The following is a 19,691-nucleotide window of genomic DNA, read 5'->3' on the forward strand; positions in this document are numbered from 1 at the left end:
TTCCCCAAAGGGGTCTTAGTAAATACTTTTCCACTCACTGATCAAATCACTCTGGAATTCATTGTGGCATCACTCTGGGCAAACCAACATAATGTCATGTCGTACCCAATGTTCCATGTACTAATGGTGTTTGACCAAACAATCTACATAAGTTACATTAGGACATGCACTAGTGTAAATATAAATTTTGTACAAATAAACATTTTTTGCTTTACTCTTACACATAAGTTGAAATTTTAAAATATTAATTACCACCTATTTTCAGCACCCTGCAGTAATGACATTCCTTTTTTCTTCCTCATGCAAAAAAATAATTTTTAATTTGTACATTTAGTCACTATGATGATACACTGTAGGCATTCATAGCTTAAACGGTGTCAAACTTTAATATCTATTATTCTTTCTTATTTTATTTAAGCCCCCAGCCCTCCTCCCTCTATCATTCTCACATGGAGCTTCATTCAGTGTTTTAATATGACTGCATTACAGTTAGGTTGTATTGTGCTGTACATTTCTGAGTTTTTTACTCAGTCCTGTTGCACAATCTGTATCCCTTCCGCTCCAGTTACCCAATATCTGACCCTATTTCTATCTCCCGATGGTCTCTGTTACCTACAACATATTCCAAGCTTATTCAGTAATGTCAGTTCATATCAGTGAGACCATACAGTATTCATCCTTTTGTTTTTGGCTAACCTCACTCAGCATAATGTCCTCAAGGTCCATCCATGTGGTTACATACTTCAAAACTTTATTCTGTCTTACAACTGCATAATATTCGATCGTACGTATATACCACAATTTGTTTAACCACTCGTCTGTTGATGGACATTTTGGATATTTCCATCTCTTGGCAATTGTAAATAATGCTGCTATAAACACTGGTGTGCAAATGACTGTTTGTGCCTTTCCCTCATGTCCTTTGAGTAGATACCTAGCAATGGTATTGCCAGGTCATATGGCAATTCTACATTCAGCTTTTGGAGGAACGGCCAAACTGCCTTCCACAGCGGTTACATCATTTGACATTCCCACCAACAGTGGATAAGTGTGCCTCTTTCTCCACATCCTCTCCAGCACTTGTCATTTTCTGTTTTGTTGATAATGGCCATTCTGGTGGGTGTGAGATGATATCTCATTGTGGTTTTGATTTGCATTTCTCTAATGGCTAGGGATGTCGAGCATCTCTTCGTGTGCCTTTTGGCCATTTGTAGTTCCTCTTCTGAGAAGTGTCTGTTCAAGTCTTTTTCCCATTTTGTAATTGGATTGACTGTCTTTTTGTTCTTGAGTTGAACAATCTCTTTATAAATTCTGGATACTAGACCCTTATCTGATGTCATTTCCAAATGTTGTATCCCATTGTGTAGGTTGTCTTTTTACTTTCTTGATGAAGTTCTTTCATGCACAAAAGTGTTTAATTTTGAGGAGTTCCCATTTCTTTCTTTCTTTCTTCAGTGCTCTTGCTTTGGGTGTAAGGGCTATAAAACTGCCTCCAAGCATAAGATTTATAAGAAATTTCCCGACATTTTCTACTAACAGTTTTATGGTCTTAGACCTAATGTTTAGCTCTTTGATCCATTTCGAGTTAACTTTTGTATAGGGTGTGAGATATGGGTCCTCTTTCATTCTTTTGCATATGGATATGCAGTTCTCTAGGGACCATTTATTGAAGAGACTTTTCTGTCCCAGGTGAGTTGCCTTCACTGCCTTATCAAAGATCAATTGTCCATAGATGAGAGGGTCTATATAGGAACACTCTATTCGATTCCATTGGTCAATGTATCTATCTTTATGCCAGTACCATGCTGTTTTGACCACTGTAGCTTCATAATATGCCTTAAAGTGAGGTAGCGTGAGACCTCCTCACTTCATTTTTTTCCTCAGGATACTTTTAGCTATTTGGGGCACCCTGTCCTTCCAGATAAATTTGCTTATTGGTTTTTCTATTTCTGAAAAGTAGGTTGTTGCGATTTTAATTGGTATTGCATTGAATCTGTAAATCAATTTAGACAGAACTGACATCTTAACTATATTTAGTCTTCCAATCCATGAACATGGTATGCCCTTCCGTCTATTTCGGTCTTCTGTGATTTAACATTTCCTTGTAGTTTTCTTTGTATAGCTCTTTGGTCTCTTTAGTTAAATTTATTCCTAAATATTATATTCTTTTGGTTGCAACTGGACATGGAATTCGTTTCTTTCTTTTTTTAATTTTTTTTATTAATGAAAAAAAGAAAAGAAATTAACACATTTAGAAATCATTCCATTCTACACATGCACTCAGTAATTCTTAGTATCATCACATAGATGTATGATCATCATTTCTTAGTACATTTGCATCGATTTAGGAAAAGAACTAGCAAAATAGCAGAAAAAGATATAGAATTTTAATATAGAGAACAGAATTAAAATAGTAATACTAATAAAATAATATATATATATATAAAGGAAAAAGAAAAAAAACAAAAACAAAAGATACAAACACACAAACAAACAAACAAACAAAAAACCATATTTCAGGTGCAGCTTCATTCAGTGTTCCAACCTAGTTACATTACACTTAGGTATTATTGTGCTGTCCATTTTTGAGTTTTTGTATCTAGTCCTGTTGCACAGTCTGTATCCCTTCAGCTCCAATTACCCATTATCTTACCCTGTTTCTAACTCCTGCTGGTCTCTGTTACCAATGATATATTCCAAGCTGATTCTCGAATGTCGGTTCACATCAGTGGGACCATACAGTATTTGTCCTTTAGTTTTTGGCTAGACTCACTCAGCATAATGTTCTCTAGGTCCATCCATGTTATTACATGCTTCATAAGTTTAGTCTGTCTTAAAGCTGCATAATATTCCATCGTAGGTATACGCTACAGTTTGTTTAGCCACTCGTCTGTTGATGGACATTTTGGCTGTTTCCATCTCTTTGCAATTGTAGATAATGCTACTATAAACACTGGTGTGCAAATGTCCGTCTGTGTCTTTGCCCTTAAGTCCTTTGAGTAGATACCTAGCATTGGTGTTGCTGGGTCGTAATCCATTCTGCCAGTCTATGTCTTTTTTTTTTTTTTTTTTTTAAAGAGAGAGGGAGGAAGGGAAGGAAAGACAGAGAAGGAAGGAAGGATGGAAGGAAGGAAGGAAGAAAGGGAAACATTTTTAAACATTTTCTTGTTTTTATTATATTTTGTTTGTTTGTTTGTTTTTTACATGGGCTGGGGCCGGGAATCGAACCGGGGTCCTCCGGCACGGCAGGCAAGCACTCTTGCCCGCTGAGCCACCGCGGCCCGCCCAGTCTATGTCTTTTGATTGGGAAATTTAGTCCATTAAGTTTTAGTGTTACTACTGTTTGGATAATATTTTCCTCTAACATTTTGGCTTTTGCATTATATATATCATATCTGATTTTCCTTCTTTCTACACTTTACTCCATACCTATCTCTTCTGTCTTTTCGTATCTGACTCTAGTGCTCCCTTTAGTACTTCTTGCAGAGCTGGTCTCTTGGTCACAAATTCTCTCAGTGACTTTTTGTCTATAAATGTTTTAATTTCTCCTTCATTTTTGAAGGACAATTTTGCTGGATATAGAAGTCTTGGTTGGCAGTTTTTCTCTTTTAGTAATTTAAATATATCATCCCACTGTCTTCTAGCTTCCATGGTTTCTGCTGAGAAATCTACACATAGTCTTATTGGGTTTCCCTTGTATGTGATGGATTGTTTTTCTCTTGCTGCTTTCAAGATCCTCTCTTTCTCTTTGACCTCTGACATTCTAACTAGTAAGTGTCATGGAGAACACCTATTTGGGTCTATTCTCTTTGGGGTGCGCTGCACTTCTTGGATCTGTAAATGTAGGTCTTTCATAAGAGTTGGGAAATTTTCAGTGATAATTTCTTCGATTAGTTTTTCTCCTCCTTTTCCCTTCTCTTCTCCTTCTGGGACACCCACAACACATATATTTGTGCGCTTCATATTGTCATTCAGTTCCCTGATCCCCTGCTCAAGTTTTTCCATTCTTTTCCCTATAGTTTCTGTTTCTTTTTGGAATTCAGATGTTCAATTCTCCAGTTCACTAATTGTAGCTTCTGTCTCTTTAGATCTACCATTGTAGGTATCCATTGTTTTTTCCATCTTTTCTACCTTGTCCTTCACTCCCATAAGTTCTGTGATTTGTTTTTTCAGATTTTCTATTTCTTCTTTTTGTTCAGCCCATGTCTTCTTCATGTCCTCCCTCAATTTATTGATTTGGTTTTTGAAGAGGTTTTCCATTTCTGTTCGTATATTCAGCATTAGTTGTCTCAGCTCCTGTATCTCGTTTGAACTATTGGTTTGTTCCTTTGACTGGGCCATATCTTCAATTTTCCGAGCGTCATCCATTATTTTCTGCTGGTGTCTGGGCATTTGATCAGATTTCCCTGGGTGTGGGACCCGGCTGGTTGAAAGGTTTTTCTGTGAAATCTCTGGGCTCTGTTTTTCTTTTCCTGCCCAGTAGGTGGCACTCGTGGCATTAGTCTGTCTGCGGGTCCCACTAGTAAAAGATGCCGTGGCTCCTTTAACTTGCCAATCCGAATCTCACAGTCGGCCCGGGAAACCGTACGTGGAGGGGGGATCGCCGGCCGCCGTGGCTTGGGGGAGTGCTGGAATTCGTTTCTTGATTTCCCCCTTAGATTGTTCATTACTAGTGTATTGAAACACTGCATATTTTTGAATTTGATCTTCTACCCTGCCACTTTGCTGTACTCGTTTGTTAGCTCTAGTAGTCTTGCTGTGGATTTTTCTGGGGTTTCGACATATAGTATCGTACAATCTGCAAACAGTGAGAGTTTTACTTTTTGCTTTCCAATTTTGATGCATTGTAGTTCTTTTTCTTGTCTAATTGCTCTGGCTAGAATTTCCAATGCAATGTTGAATAACAGTGGTGACAGTGGACATCCTTGTCTTGTTCCTGATCTTAATGGGAAAGTTTTCAGGTTTTCCCCATTGAGGATGATATTAGTAGGTGAATTTTCATATGTTCTCTTTATTGTTTTAACGAAGTTCCCTTCTATTCCTATCCTTTGAAATGTTTTCAACAGGAAAGGATGTTCAATTTTGGCAAATGACTTTTCTGCATCATTCGAGATGCTCATGTGGTTATTCTGCTTTGATGTGTTGTTAATGGTGTATTATATTAACTGAATTTCTTATGTTGAAACATCCTTGCATACCTGGGATGAATCCTACTTGGTCATGATGTGTAATTCTTTTAATATGTTACTGAATTCAATCTGCTAGAATTTTGCTCAGGATTTTTGCATCTATATTCATTAGAGAGATTGGTCTGTAGTTTTCTTTTCTGGTAATATCTTTGTCTTGCTTTGGTATGAGGGTAATGTTGGGTTTGTAGAATGAATTAAGTAGCTTTCTCTCCTCTTCAATTAATTGAAGAGTTTGTGCAGGATTGGTGCTAATTCTTTCTGCAATGTTTGGTAGAATTCACATGTGGAGCCATCTGGTCCTGGACATTTCTTTTTGGGGAGCTTCTTAATGAGTGTCAGTTTCTTCACTTGTGATTGGTTTGTTGAGGTCGTCCCTGTCTTCTTGCATCAAAGTTTGTTGTTCTTGCCTTTCTAGGAAGTTGTCCATTTCATCTACATTGTTGTATTTGTTAGCATAAAGTTGTTCTTAGTGTCCTATCATTACTTCCTTTATTTCTGTGGGGTCAGTGGTTATGTCTCCTCTCCCATTTAGAATCTTATGTATTTGCATCCTCTGTTCTGTTGTTTTTGTCAGTCTTGCTAACGGTCCATCAATCTTAATGATTTCTCATAGAACCAGGTTCTGGTTTTATTGATTTTTGCAATTGTTTTCATGTTATTTCATTTGTTTGTACTCTAATCTTTGTTATTTCTTTCCTTTTGTTTGCTTTGGGGTTAGTTTGCTGTTCTTTCTCTAGTTCTTCCAAGTGGACATATAATTCCTCGATTTTTGCCCTTTCTTCTTTTTTGATATAGGCATTTAGGGCAATAAATTTCCCTCTTAGCACTGCCTTTGCTGCATCCCATACATTTTGATATGTTGTGTTTTCATTTTTATTTGCCTCGAGATATTTACTGATTTCTCTTGTAATTCCTTCCTTGACCCACTGGTTGTTTAAGAGTGTTTTGTTGAGCCCCCACATGTTTGTGAATTTTCTAGCACTCTGCCTATTACTGATTTCCGACTTTATTCGTTTATGATCTGAGAAAGTGTTTTGTATGATTTCAGTCTTTTTAAATTTATTGAATGTGCTTTGTGACCCAGCATATGGACTATTCTTGAGAATGATCCATGAGCACTTGAGAAAAAGGTGTATCCTGCTGTTGTGGGGTGTAATGTTCTATAAATGCCTGTTAAGTCTAGCTCATTTATTGTATTATTCAAATTCTCTGTTTCTTTGTTGATCCTCTGTCTAGGTGTTCTGTCCATTGATGAGAATGGTGATTTGAAGTCTCCAACTATTATGGTAAGTATGTCTGTTTCTCTTTTTAGTGTTTCCTACATGTATCTTGGAGCATTCTGGCTTGGTGCATAAATATTCATGATTGTTATGTCTTCATGGTGAATTGTTCCTTTTATTACTACATAGGGTCCTTTTTTGTATCTTTTAACTGTTTTACATTTGAAGTCTAATTTGTTGAATATTAGTAGCTCCTTCTGCTCCTTTCTGATTGTTATTTGCAGGGAATATCTTTTCCCAACCTTCCCTTGCAATCTATGTTTATTCTTGGGTCTAGTATACATCTCCTGTAGACAGCATATAGATGGGTCCTGTTTTTTAATCCATTCGGCTAGTCTATGTCTTTTGATTTTTGAGTTTAATCCATTAACATTTAGTGTTATTACTTTACGGGTAGTACTTTCTTCTACCATTTTTCCTTTTGGATTTTATGTGTCGTATTAATTTTCCTTCTTTTTACCCTTTTAGCTTTACTGATAGTCTTCCTTTCTACACTCTTCTCCACACCTCTCTCTTTTGTCTTTTTGTATGTGTCTCTAGTCCTCCCTTTAGTATTTCCTGCAGAGGTGTTCTCTTGGTCCCAAATTCTCTCAGTGAATTTTTGTCTGAAATTGTTTTAATTTCTCCGTCATTTTTGAAGGACAGTTTTGCTGGGTTTAGAATTCTTACTTGGCAGTTTTTCTCTTTTAGTTATTTAAATATATCATCCTACCGTCTTCTTGCCTCCATGGTTTATGCTGAGAAATTTACCCATAGACTTATTGGGCTTCCCTTGTATGTGATGGATTACTTTTCTCTTGCTGCTTTCAGGTTCCTCTCTTTCTCTTTGACCCCTGACATTGTGATTTAGAAGTATCTTCGAGTACATCTATTGGATCTGTTCTCCTTGGGGTTGCTGCACTTCTTGGATGTGTAATTTTTTTTTTTTTTAATTAACGGAAAGAAAAAAAAAGAAATTAACACAACATTTAGAAATCATACCATTCTACATATGCACTCAGTAATTCTTAACATCCTCACATTGATGCATGATCATCGTTTCTTAGTACATTTGCATCGGTTTAGAGGAACTACCAACACAACAGAAAAAGATATAAAATGTTAATATAGAGAAAAGAAATAAAATTAGTAATAATAGTAAAAAAACAACAACAACAACAACAAAAATCCCTATAGCCCAGATGCAGCTTCATTCAGTGTTTTAACATGATTACTTTACAATTAGGTATTATTGTGCTGTCCATTTTTGAGTTTTTGTATCTAGTCCTGTTGCATAGTCTGTATCCCCTCAGCTTCAATTACCCATTTTCTTACCCTGTTTGTAACTCTTGCTGGACTCTGTTACCAATGACATATTTCAAGTTTATTCTCGAATGTCCGTTCACATCATTGGGACCATACAGTATTTGTCCTTTAGTTTTGGCTGCACTCACTCAGCATAATATTCTCTAGATCCATCCATGTTATTACATGCTTCATAAGTTTATTCTGTCTTAAAACTGCATAATATTCCATCGTATGTATATACCACAGTTTGTTTAGCCACTCTTCTGTTGATGGACATTTTGGCTGTTTCCATCTCTTTGCAATTGTAAATAACACTGCTATAAACATTGGTGTGCAAATGTCTGTTTGTGTCTTTGCCCTTAAGTCCTTTGAGTAGATGCCTAGCAATGGTATTGCTGGGTCGTATGGCAATTCTATATTCAGCTTTTTGAGGAACCGCCAAACTGCCTTCCACAGTGGTTGCACCATTTGACATTCCCACCAACAGTGGATAAGTGTGCCTCTTTCTCCGCATCCTCTCCAGCACTTGTCATTTTCTGTTTTGTTGATAATGGCCATTCTGGTGGGTGTGAGATGATATCTCATTGTGGTTTTGATTTGCATTTCTTTAATGGCCAGGGACATTGAGCATCTCTTCAAGTGCCTCTTGGTCATCTGTATTTCCTCTTCTGGTAGGTGTCTATTCAAGTCTTTTTCCCATTTTGTAATTGGGTTGGCTGTCTTTTTGTTGTTGAGTTGAACAATCTCTTTATAAATTCTGGATACTAGACCTTTATCTGATATGTCATTTCCAAATATTGTCTCCCATTGTGTAGGCTGTCTTTCTACTTTCTTGATGAAGTTCTTTGATGCACAAAAGTGTTTAATTGTGAGGAGCTCCCATTTATTTATTTCTTTCTTCAGTGCTCTTGCTTTAGGTTTAAGGTCCATAAAACCGCCTCCAGTTGTAAGATTCATAAGATATCTCCCTACATTTTCCTCTAACTGTTTTATGGTCTTAGACCTAATGTTTAGATCTTTGATCCATTTTGAGTTAACTTTTGTATAAGGTGTGAGATACGGGTCTTCTTTCATTCTTTTGCATGTGGATATCCAGTTCTCTAGGCACCATTTCTTGAAGAGACTGTTCTGTCCCAGGTGAGTTGGCTTGACTGCCTTATCAAAGATCAAATGTCCATAGATGAGAGGGTCTATATCTGAGCACTCTATTCGATTCCATTGGTCGATATATCTATCTTTATGCCAATACCATGCTGTTTTGACCACTGTGTCTTCATAATATGTCTTAAAGTCTGGCAGTGCGAGACCTCCAGCTTCATTTTTTTTCCTCAAGATGTTTTTAGCAATTCCGGGCAACCTACCCTTCCAGATAAATTTTCTTATTGGTTTTTCTAATTCTGAAAAATAAGTTGTTGGGATTTTGATTGGTATTGCATTGAATCTGTAGATCAGTTTAGGTAGGACTGACATCTTAATTATATATAGTCTTCCAATCCATGAGCACGGTATGCCCTTCCATCTATTTAGGTCTTCTGTGATTTCTTTTAGCAGTTTTTTGTAGTTTTCTTTATATAGGTTTTTTGTCTCTTTGGTTAAATTTATTCCTAGGTATTTTATTCTTTTAGTTGCGATTGTAAATGGGATTCGTTTCTTGATTTCCCCCTCATCTTGTTCGTTACTAGTGTATAGAAAAGCTACAGATTTTTTACTGTTGATCTTGTAGCCTGCTACTTTGCTGTACTCATTTATTAGCTCCAGTAGTTTTGTTGTGGATTTTTCTGGGTTTTCTACGTATAGTATCATATTGTCTGTAAACAGTGATAGTTTTACTTCTTTCCAATTTTGATGCCTTGTATTTCTTTTTCTTGTCTAATTGCTTTGGCTAGAACTTCGAACACAATGTTGAATAATAGTGGTGATAGTGGACATCCTTGTCTTGTATCTGATCTTAGGTGGAAAGTTTTCAATTTTTCCCCAATGAGGATGATATTAGCTGTGGGTTTTTCATATATTCCCTTTATCATTTTAAGGAAGTTCCCTCGTATTCCTATCTTTTGAAGTGTTTTCAACAGGAAAGGATGTCGAATCTTGTCAAATGCCTTCTCTGCATCAATTGAGATGATCATGTGATTTTTCTGCTTTGATTTGTTGATGTGGTGTATTACATTAATTGATTTTCTTATGTTGAACCATCCTTGCATACCTGGGATGAATCTTACTTGGTCATGATGTATAATGCTTTTAATGTGTTGCTGGATTCGATTTGCTAGAATTTGTTGAGGATTTTTGCATCTATATTCATTCGAGAGATTGGTCTGTAGTTTTCTTTTTTTTGTAATATCTTTGCCTGGTTTTGGTATGAGGGTGATGTTGGCTTCATAGAATGAATTAGGCAGTTTTCCCTCCACTTCGATTATTTTGAAGAGTTTGAGGAAAGTTGGTACTAATTCTTTCTGGAATGTTTGATAGAATTCACATGTCAAGCCGTCTGGTCCTGGACTTTTCTTTTTAGGGAGCTTTTGAATGGCTAATTCAATCTCTTTACTTGTGATTGGTTTGTTGAGGTCATCTATTTCTTCTTTAGTCAAAGTTGGTTGTTCATGTCTTTGCAGGAACCCGTCCATTTCATCTAAATTGTTGCATTTATTAGCGTAAATTTGTTCATAGTATCCTGTTATTACCTCCTTTATTTCTGTGAGGTCAGTAGTTATGTCTCTTCCATTTCTGATCTTATTTATCTGCATCGTCTCTCTTCTTCTTTTTGTCAATCTTGCTAAGGGCCCATCAGTCTGATTGATTTTCTCACAGAACCAACTTCTGGTCTCATTGATTTTCTCTATTGTTTTCATATTTTGAATTCCATTTATTTCTGCTCTAATCTTTGTTATTTCTTTCCTTTTGCTTGCTTTGGAATTAGTTTGCTGTTCTTTCTCCAGTTCTTCTAAGTGGACAGTTAATTCCTGCGTTTTTGCCTTTTCTTCTTTTCTGATAAAGGCATTTAGGGCAATAAATTTCCCTCTTAGCACTGCCTTTACTTCGTCCATCAGTTTTGATATGTTTTGTTTTCATTTTCGTTCGCCTCTAGGTATTTACTAATTTCTCTTGCAATTTCTTCTTTGACCCACTTGTTTAAGAGTGTGTTGTTGAGCCTCCATGTATTTGTGAATTTTTTGGCACTCCGCCTATTATTGATTTCCAACCTTATTCTTTTATGATCCGAGAAAGTGTTGTGTATGATTTCACTCTTTTTAAATTTGGTAAGACTTGCTTTGTGACCCAGCATATGGTCTATCTTTAAGAATGATCCATGAATACTTGAAAAAAAGGTCTATCCTATTGTTATGGGATGTAATGTCCTATAAATGTCTCTTAAGTCTAGCTCATTTATAGTAATATTCAGATTCTTCATCTTTTTATTGATCCTCTGTCTAGATGTTCTGTCCATTGAGGAATGTGGTGAATTGAAGTCTCCAACTATTATGGTATATGTGTCTATTTCCCTTTTCAGTGTTTGCAGTGTATTCCTCACGTATTTTGGGGCATTCTGGTTCGGTGCGTAAATATTTATGATTTTTATGGCTTCTTGTTTAATTGTTCCGTTTATTAGTAGATTGTATCCTTCTTTGTCTCTTTTAACTGTTTTTCATTTGAAATCTAATTTGTTGGATATTAGTATAGCTACTCCTGCTCTTTTCTGGTTGTTATTTGCATGAAATATCTTTTCCCAACCTTTCACTTTCAACCTATGTTTATCTTTGAGTCTAAGATGTGTTTCCTGTAGACAGCATATAGGACGATCCTGTTTTTTAACCCATTCTGCCAGTCTGTGTCTTTTGATTGGGGAATTCAGTCCATTAACATTTAGAGTTATTATTGTTTGGATAATATTTTCCTCTACAATTTTGCCTTTTGTGTTATATATATCATATCTGACTTTCCTTCTTTCTACACTCTTCTCCATACCTCTCTCTTCTGGCTTTTCATATCTGACTCTAGTGCTCCCTTTAGTATTTCTTGCAGAGGCGGTCTCTTGGTCACATATTCTCTCAGTGACTTTTTGTCTGAGAATGTTTTAATTTCTCCCTCATTTTTGAAGGACAAGTTTGCTGGATATAGGAGTCTTGGTTGGCAGTTTTTCTCTTTTAGTAACTTAAATATATCGTCCCACTGTCTTCTAGCTTCCATGGTTTCTGCTGAGAAATCTACACATAGTCTTATTGGGTTTCCCTTGTATGTGATGGATTTTTTCTCTCTTGCTGCTTTCAAGATCCTCTCTTTCTCTTTGACCTCTGACATTCTAACTAGTAAGTGTCTTGGAGAACGCCTGTTTGGGTCTAATCTCTTTGGGGTGCGCTGCACTTCTTGGATCTGTAATTTTAGGTCTCTCATAAGGGTTGGGAAATTTTCAGTGTCAATTTCTTCCATTAGTTTTTCTCCTCCTTTTCCCTTCTCTTCTCCTTCTGGGACACCCACAACACGTATATTTGTGCGGTTCACATTGTCCTTGAGTTCCCTAATACCCTGTTCAAATTTTTCCATTCTTTTCCGAATAGTTTCTGTTTCTTTTTGCAATTCATATGTTCCATCCTCCAAATCACTAATTCTATCTTCTGTCTGTTTAAATCTATCATTGTAGGTATCCATTGTTTTTTCCATCTTTTCTACTTTATCCTTCACTTCCATAAGCTCTGTGATTTGTTTTTTCAGTTTTTCTATTTCTTCTTTTTGATCAGCCCATGTCTTCTTCATGTTCTCACTCAATTTATCGATTTCGTTTTTGAAGAGGTTTTCCATTTCTGTTCGTATATTCAGCATTAGTTGTTTCAGCTCCTGTATCTCATTTGAACTATTGGTTTGTTCCTTTGACTGGGCCATATTTTCAATTTTCTGAGTGTGATCCGTTTTCTTCTGCTGGCGTATGGGCATTTAGTCAGATTTCCCTGGGTGTTGGACCCCACAGGTTGAAAGATTTTTCTGTGAAATCTCTGGGTTCTGTTTTTCTTATCCTGCCCAGTAGGTGGCGCTTGTGCACTTGTTTTTCTGCGGGTTCTACCAGTGAAAGTTGCTGTTGGTCGTTTAACTCTGGAAAACTCTCGCCGTAGGGGTGGTTCGGCAGCTGAACCGTCTTGGAAGAGTGCCAGCCGGCCTTGGGGTCCGAATGTGGGGAGGGTCGCCGGCCGATGCAGCACGGGAGAGCACCCGACTGAATTTCCTAGTCGGCCCGGGGCGCCAAGCGTGGCGGGAGGTCGCCAGTTGTCGCAGTCCGGGAGAGTGCACTGTTCCCAGCCGGACCGGGGAGTCACGTGTTTGGAAGGGACCCCCTGGTCACCGTTCTCCACAGTCTGGGGATTTCCGACCCAACTCTCTCAGTTGGTCCGGGGGGCCTCGCGTGGTGGGGGCCCCCGCCGCCGCGGCACAAGGGGACCGCCTGCCCAATTCTCCCAACTGGCCTGGGAAGGAGGAAGGGAGAAACTTCGCCCGCTTGCCATCCCGCCCGGGAAAGCCCACGCCCCTCGGTGATCTCACCGGAGCTGGTTCTCCCTGACAAGCAGCCGTTCCAGGATGGGGTATGCCGTCCCTTTGATGTCCGTTGTGGCTCCGGATGCTGCTCTGTATTGTCTCCACTCCCTCAGTAACTGTTCTGGAGGAGGAAAGGTGAGGGTGGCAAGGCTGTCGAGGCCGGTGGCGGAGGAGCCGGTGAAGGCGGAAGAGGGCACGGCGGTGGTTGGAGAGCCGCCGGAGCAGGAGGGGGAAGATGCTGCAGGGCGTGGGCGCCGCGCGGCGTGCCGGTGGACAAAGAGGGAAGAGGAGGGCAGGCGGGCCGGCTGCTGCGGAGCGTGGGCGCCGCGCGCCGGTCCTGCGGACAAAGAGGGTAGAGGAGGGCGGGCAGGCCGGCTATTGCGGGGCGTGGGCGCCACGCGCCCTGCCGGCGGACAAAGAGCTTGATGTGTAATTTTAAGTCTTTCATAAGAGTCGGCAAATTATCAGTGATTATTCCCACCATTAATTTTTCTCCTCCTTTTCTCTTCTCTTCTCCTTCTTTGGCACCCACAACACGTATATTCGTGTGCTTCATATTGTCATTCAGTTCCCTGAGTCCCTGCTCCTATTTTCCCATTTTTTTCCCTATATTTTCTTTTCCTTGTCAGATTTCAGATGTGCCATCCTCAAGTTCACTAATCCTATCTTCTGCCTCTTGAAATCTACCATTGCAGGTTTCCATTGGTTTTTTCATTTCTTCTGCTGTGCCTTTCATTCCTGTAAGTTTTGTGATTTGTTTATTCAGAGTTTCAATTTCTTCTTTTTCTTCATTTCTTGCCTATTTATATGCTCCCTCAATTCCTTGTTTTGGTTTTTGATGAGGTATTTCATGTCTGCTCATATAGTCTCAATTAATTGTTTGAACTCCTGTGTTTCATTTGAATTGTTTGTTTGTACTTTTGAGTGGGCCATATCTTCAATTTTCCTAGTTTGGTTTATTATTATTTGCTGTTTTCTTGGCATTTAATTTCCTTAGTTTATTCTGGAGATTGCTTTCACTTCTTTTACCAAGTGTATTCTACCTGGGTGCATTTGTCGTCTATCTGTTCTTTGACATTTAGTTCAGCTTATTCTGGACCTCTAGCTTAGGTTTTGTTTAAGAGGTGAATTTTTCAGTTCTGATTTTCTTGTTTCTTGCTTTACCTGTATGGTGCCTCTTCCTCCCACCCTTTGGAGGGTCTACTTAGGTATTATAGACTCAAGCCGGATTTCACCTGACCAAACTGGCCTCCTATCAGGATGAAAGAGTCACCTGCGTCAGTTTTCCCTGAGGGTGAGACCCAACAGGTTGAAAGACTTTCTTGTGAAGTCTCTGGACTCTGTTTTTCTTATCCTGCCCAGTATGTGGCACTTGTCTGCCTGTGGGTACCACCAGCATAAGATGATGTGGTACCTTCAACCCTGGCTGACTCTCCCTGCTAAGGGTGTGGTGGAGACAGAGGAGAGATTGCAGGCTGACTTTAATGGCTTCAAATTACCAAGCTCTGGTGTCTGAATTCCTTGAGGGAGTGAGTCCACCTGAATTGGGCTTCACCCCTCCCCTGGGGATTGCACAGGCTCCAGTCAAGCCCTCACAGAATCTTGTTTCTTCCTATGCCTGGGGCAGTTGCAGCCTGAGAAGTCCTGCTGCTGTATACAAAGGCAGTGTAGCCTTTGTAGAAACACAGCCTCAAAAACCTCTCTTTCTTTCTTTTTCCATTATGTCTGCCCCTTTGGCACCCGCGCAAAAATAAGCGACCTCTGCTTTGACCAGATTCACCTGAGCTGGGGGCCTATTTTTAGTTGTCAGATATTGTTGGCACTTAGTTGGCCTTAGCCATACAGGTAAAGCAAGAAACTTTAATGGCTTCAAATTACCAAGCTCTTGTGTCTGAATTCCTTGAGGGAGTGAGTCCACCTGAATTGGGCTTCACCCCTCCCCTGGGGTTGAAGGTACCACATCATCTTATGCTGGTGGTACCCGCAGGCAGACAAGTGCCACATACTGGGCAGGATAAGACTGCTGATGGTAAAGTGTCTTTCCTTTCCCCTCTTAGAAGTAGCCTGTGGCGGAGGGGCACTGGCTTCTGTGGCTGTGGGAACTCACAGTTCTAGGGGCACTCGCAACCAGTCCATCTGGTTCAGATTGGGGTATGCTGTGTGTCCGGTCACTGACGTGTTCCCAGGAGCTGTTCTGTACTGTTTCTGGTTGTTCAGTAACTATTCTGGAGGATGCACTAAATCACGCAAGTTGCTAAGGCACCATCTTGGCCCAGAACCCTTGGCAAAAAATATATATTTTTTTAATTGAGTAAGTTTACTTAAATTGAAGACATTCTTAAAACTACATTTTAGAGTCAATACCGTTTTGTTAGAAAAATCATTAGTATTTCTAGGTTAGGCAGATTTTACTTTGGATTTTATTCTTTAAACTGTAGAATGTAGAGAAAAAAGAAGGTTATTTACAGAAATAATATCTACATATGTACCCAGAAGTACAAATGTGGTTTAGAAAAGACATGCTGGGATCTCAGAAGCAATTCACAAAGAACTGTGTTTTCTTTTCTTGGATTTTATGTGTATCTATGATCCTTCTTTGTCCTCGATCTTGGGAACCAAGTCGAATTTTAAATGTCCTGTGTCAGCAATTTTATGTTCTAAAACAAGAGGTACATCTGCAAGCATACTGAATGTTACTGTAGGGGAGAATGGAATGGGTTTTGTAAAGAAATTCAGGTATTTCTGCAAAAGTTAGCTGATCTGGCTCATTCATCTCTATGATCACAATTTCTTCCTCTTTATCAATGTTACTTGTTTGTGACAACTTAACATTTCCATTTCCAAGTTCTCCACTTGCAGAAAATTTTACTCCATCTTTAGCACAGGAAATTACAACATTATCTTCAATATGATTGAGATCTCGGCATATCCATGCAAATTCACCAGAAGGCATCTTTACTACACAGATATACTCTTGTTCTGTAATTCCAAGTTGTTCAACATCTAAATCCATTAACTTCGTTTCATAGTCTGATAATTTTTCTTGATTTGGTGCTTCAAGTACCAGCTCCAAGGTGTCTGCATTATCTTTAGCCTTTAGTTTAATGATGTCTTCATTGTTAGCACATTTTAGTATTTTGGACATGCTAACCATGTGTATATATAAGTGTTCCAGACAGTAACAGAAAATGTCTTCCTGTAGTTAGAACTGTCCAAAAGTTTGAAAGCAACTTTCCTGAAGAAAATTTGCACAAGGATCTTTTGATGCTCACTAAGGGTTTGTAGCAATAAAAGATCAGAAACAACTGAAACATTGTCACTAGTTTATAAAGTAGTCTTAAGCCAAGATTCCCCATGAACGGCCACTGGCATGTAATGACCAGACAGCTCGGGCAAGGTTTTTCCACCACTGCCTACTTTGTGACTTTGGCGTGGCCCATGGATTTTTGAATGTTCGAATTTTTATTGTGGTAACATATATACAGCGTAAATTATATTCACAATGTTTAGTTACCATGAACACCAAAACTTTTCCATCACCCTAGACAGAAACTCTACCAAGTAAGCATTAAGTCGCAATTCCCCATCCTTACCCCTGCCCCGGGTAATCTGTATTCTAATTTCCGACTGAATTTGTATACGTGAGTGAGCTCATACAATGTATAAGTGAAAGCATGAAATATTTGTCCTTTTTGGCTGGCTTTTTTAACTCCACATGATATCTTCAACGTGTATCCATGTTTTAGCATATAACAGACTTCCATTCCTTTTTAGAGCTGTATAATATTCCATTGTGTGTATATAGTACATTTTGTTAATCCATTTTTCTGTTGATGAACACTTGGTTTGCTTTTTGCCTTTTGGCTATTGTGAATAATACTGTTATGAACATCATTGTGCAGATACTTGTTCAAGTTTATGGCTGCTTTTATAGTGGTAAAGCTCAGTGGGTGTTACAGACCAGATGGCCTGCAAGCCTAACATCTTTCATTTCAGGCCGTTTAAGAAAAAGTTTTAATACCCTGATTTAGATTTATTATTTTCTCTGTAAAAGTCTTGTATATCTTTTGTTAGATTTAGTTCCTGTGTACCTTATGGTTTTTGTTGTTATAAATAATACCAGTTTAAACTGTTTGCTTGTATATAGGAAAACTATTGATATTTGTGTATTAATCTTACATTCAGTGTTCAAAGTATTATATTAAGGGTTCAAAGTACTTATGAAGAATCCTGGTGTCCTGGATGACCTAATGAATGCACTTAATCAAGCAGCACATTTGTATTCTGAAAATGCTCTTAAATCCACAAAAATGTTGCTTGGGTTGTATAGCTCACATTTCTCCTACTGACACTATGACATCTGAATGTCATTCATTATGAAAGTTTTCACACATCAAAAAGCAATTGTGTTTTGCTCCTTCTTAACTACTGTGCTTCCTTTTCTATTTTCTAGCTTTGTTCTGCTGTTCTTTTTTCTGTCTGCTATTTTCTGCTGCCTCAGAATTTCTTCTGTTTGCCACGCTGCATCTTCTTTCTCCCATGCATTGATATTTTCTTGCCAGGTATTACAGTTACCTGATTCAGGGTCTCAGTGAATAAAAGGCATATCTTGCATAGCTGCTAATCTACCAGAGAAACCTGTCCTACCATCTGGGATACCAAAATTTAATGTTCTCTTTTCTTAATAACAATTTTCTGAATCTTATATTTGGTTGCATAGCCTTAAAATAGTCCGATTCTAGCTGTTCCCAAGTATTTGTTGTATTGCCGCATTTCCATTTCTTCCTTTGATCTGTACACTTCTGGATGCATTTTCATCCCAGGAAGTCCATTCTTCAGCACACTGTCTGCTTAGGAACTGGTGAATAATCAGCTGTAATTAGCCAAGTTATTTGGTCTCCATTTAATTTCTGTCCTCTGCCAGATCTGCATATTAATCTCTTTAGGAATGAGAGTACTGTCACTAGGCAGCTAAATAAATATGCCAGTTATGTGTGATGGCCATGGTGGGAAACAAATCCTGCCCCTCCCCCCCTTGCCCCCCAGGCAGAGGCTCTGAGCTCCTGCAGGCATGGGTGGATGTCTCTTCCTGGAATTTGTACTCTGTCTGCTCTTCAGTCCCTGCATTGCTTGTTCAAAGCTTGGCGCTTCTTTTGCCGCTGGTGTTGTCATCGTTTGGCTCCATGGCTTCCCCTTCTTTGGGAAACCCATCCTTGGGTCCCCACTTATCCCAATGGGAAGTTCTTGATGACTGATTCAATCTTTTGTTTTGTAATTGCTCTGCTGAGGTCTTCAATTTCTTGTAGATTCAGTGTAGCAGCAGCTGGCGACTTCTTCCACTCTTCAGGCTTCCCCACCCCATACTTTTTGATATGTTGTGTTCTTGTTTTCATTCATCTTGAGATATTTACTGATTTCTTTTGCAATTTCATCTTTGACCTACTGGCTGTTTAAGAGTGTGTTGTTTAACTTTTATATATTTCTGCATTTTCCAGTCATCCATCTGTTAATTCCAGCTTCATTGCATGATGGTCAGAGAGGCCTTTCTATAATTTTAATCTCTTTAAAAAAAATTTTTTTTTTGCTAAATATAACATATATACGAAGAAAAGAAAAAAAAAAAACCAATGATTTTCAAAGTATACTTCAATAAGTAGTTACAGGATAGATCCCAGAGTTTGTCATGAGCTACCATACCGTCATCTTAGATTTTTCCTTTTAGCTGCTTCAGAACATTGGAAATTAGAAGGAATACATCTTTTTTTATCATCACAATCAACTTTTTTAAATTTATTTTTTATTATCAAACCATAACAACATACAAACATGAACATTCTTAATATACAAACGTTCCATGCATGGTGTATTAAATCAATGTTTTTTTTTTCTTTTTTTGTGAAAAATAACATATATACAAAAAAGCAATAAATTTCAAAGCACAGCACAACGATTAGTTGTAGAACAGATTTCAGAGTTTGGAATGGGTTATAATTCCACAGTTTTAGGTTCTGGAGACTAAAAGAAGTATCATTATAATGATCAGCAATTGTACTTATTTGTTAAACCCTACCATCTCTGTATAAGTCCACCATCACCTTTGATCTTTTTCCCACTCTTTAGGGGTATTTGGGCCATGTCCATTCTAACTTTTTCATATTGAAAGGTCTATCAATAATAAGGGGTAGGGTGATGGAACTAGCTGATGTTCTGGAAAGGCTGGCCCCTGTAGCTTTCAGGACTTATCTGATCCAGGGCCATTTGTTTGTATGTTTCTGGAAAATTACCCTAGGGTATGGAAGTGTTTTAGAATCTTATATATTGCCCTAGGTGTTCTTTAGAATTGGCTGGAATGGTTTTGGTTGGAGTTTGGCAAGTTATGATAGGTAGCAATGTCTAACTGAAGTTTGCGTGAGAG

At 38.4% G+C, this 19,691-nt stretch overlaps 1 protein-coding gene and 2 pseudogenes across 3 annotated transcripts in view; 1 reads left to right on the forward strand and 2 right to left on the reverse strand.

Annotated features, from left to right (window-relative positions):
* CASP8AP2 (caspase 8 associated protein 2) overlaps positions 1-19,691 on the forward strand; it is a 93,260-nt gene that overhangs the window by 20,115 nt on the left and 53,454 nt on the right. For 2 of the 3 annotated variants that reach the window (XM_077162417.1, XM_077162416.1), the window contains exon 2: positions 6,426-6,475. The exons of the other annotated variant lie outside the window; for it this stretch is intronic. The gene's annotated coding sequence lies outside the window, so the exon portion shown is untranslated. The remainder of the gene's footprint in view (positions 1-6,425; positions 6,476-19,691) is intronic. 3 annotated transcript variants of the gene reach the window in all.
* Positions 15,860-16,421, reverse strand: LOC143682804 (proliferating cell nuclear antigen pseudogene; annotated as a pseudogene).
* LOC143683350 (receptor-binding cancer antigen expressed on SiSo cells pseudogene) lies at positions 17,670-18,448 on the reverse strand (annotated as a pseudogene).

Source organism: Tamandua tetradactyla, chromosome 5, assembly GCF_023851605.1.
Source record: "Tamandua tetradactyla isolate mTamTet1 chromosome 5, mTamTet1.pri, whole genome shotgun sequence".
NCBI classification, from domain to species: domain Eukaryota; kingdom Metazoa; phylum Chordata; class Mammalia; order Pilosa; family Myrmecophagidae; genus Tamandua; species Tamandua tetradactyla.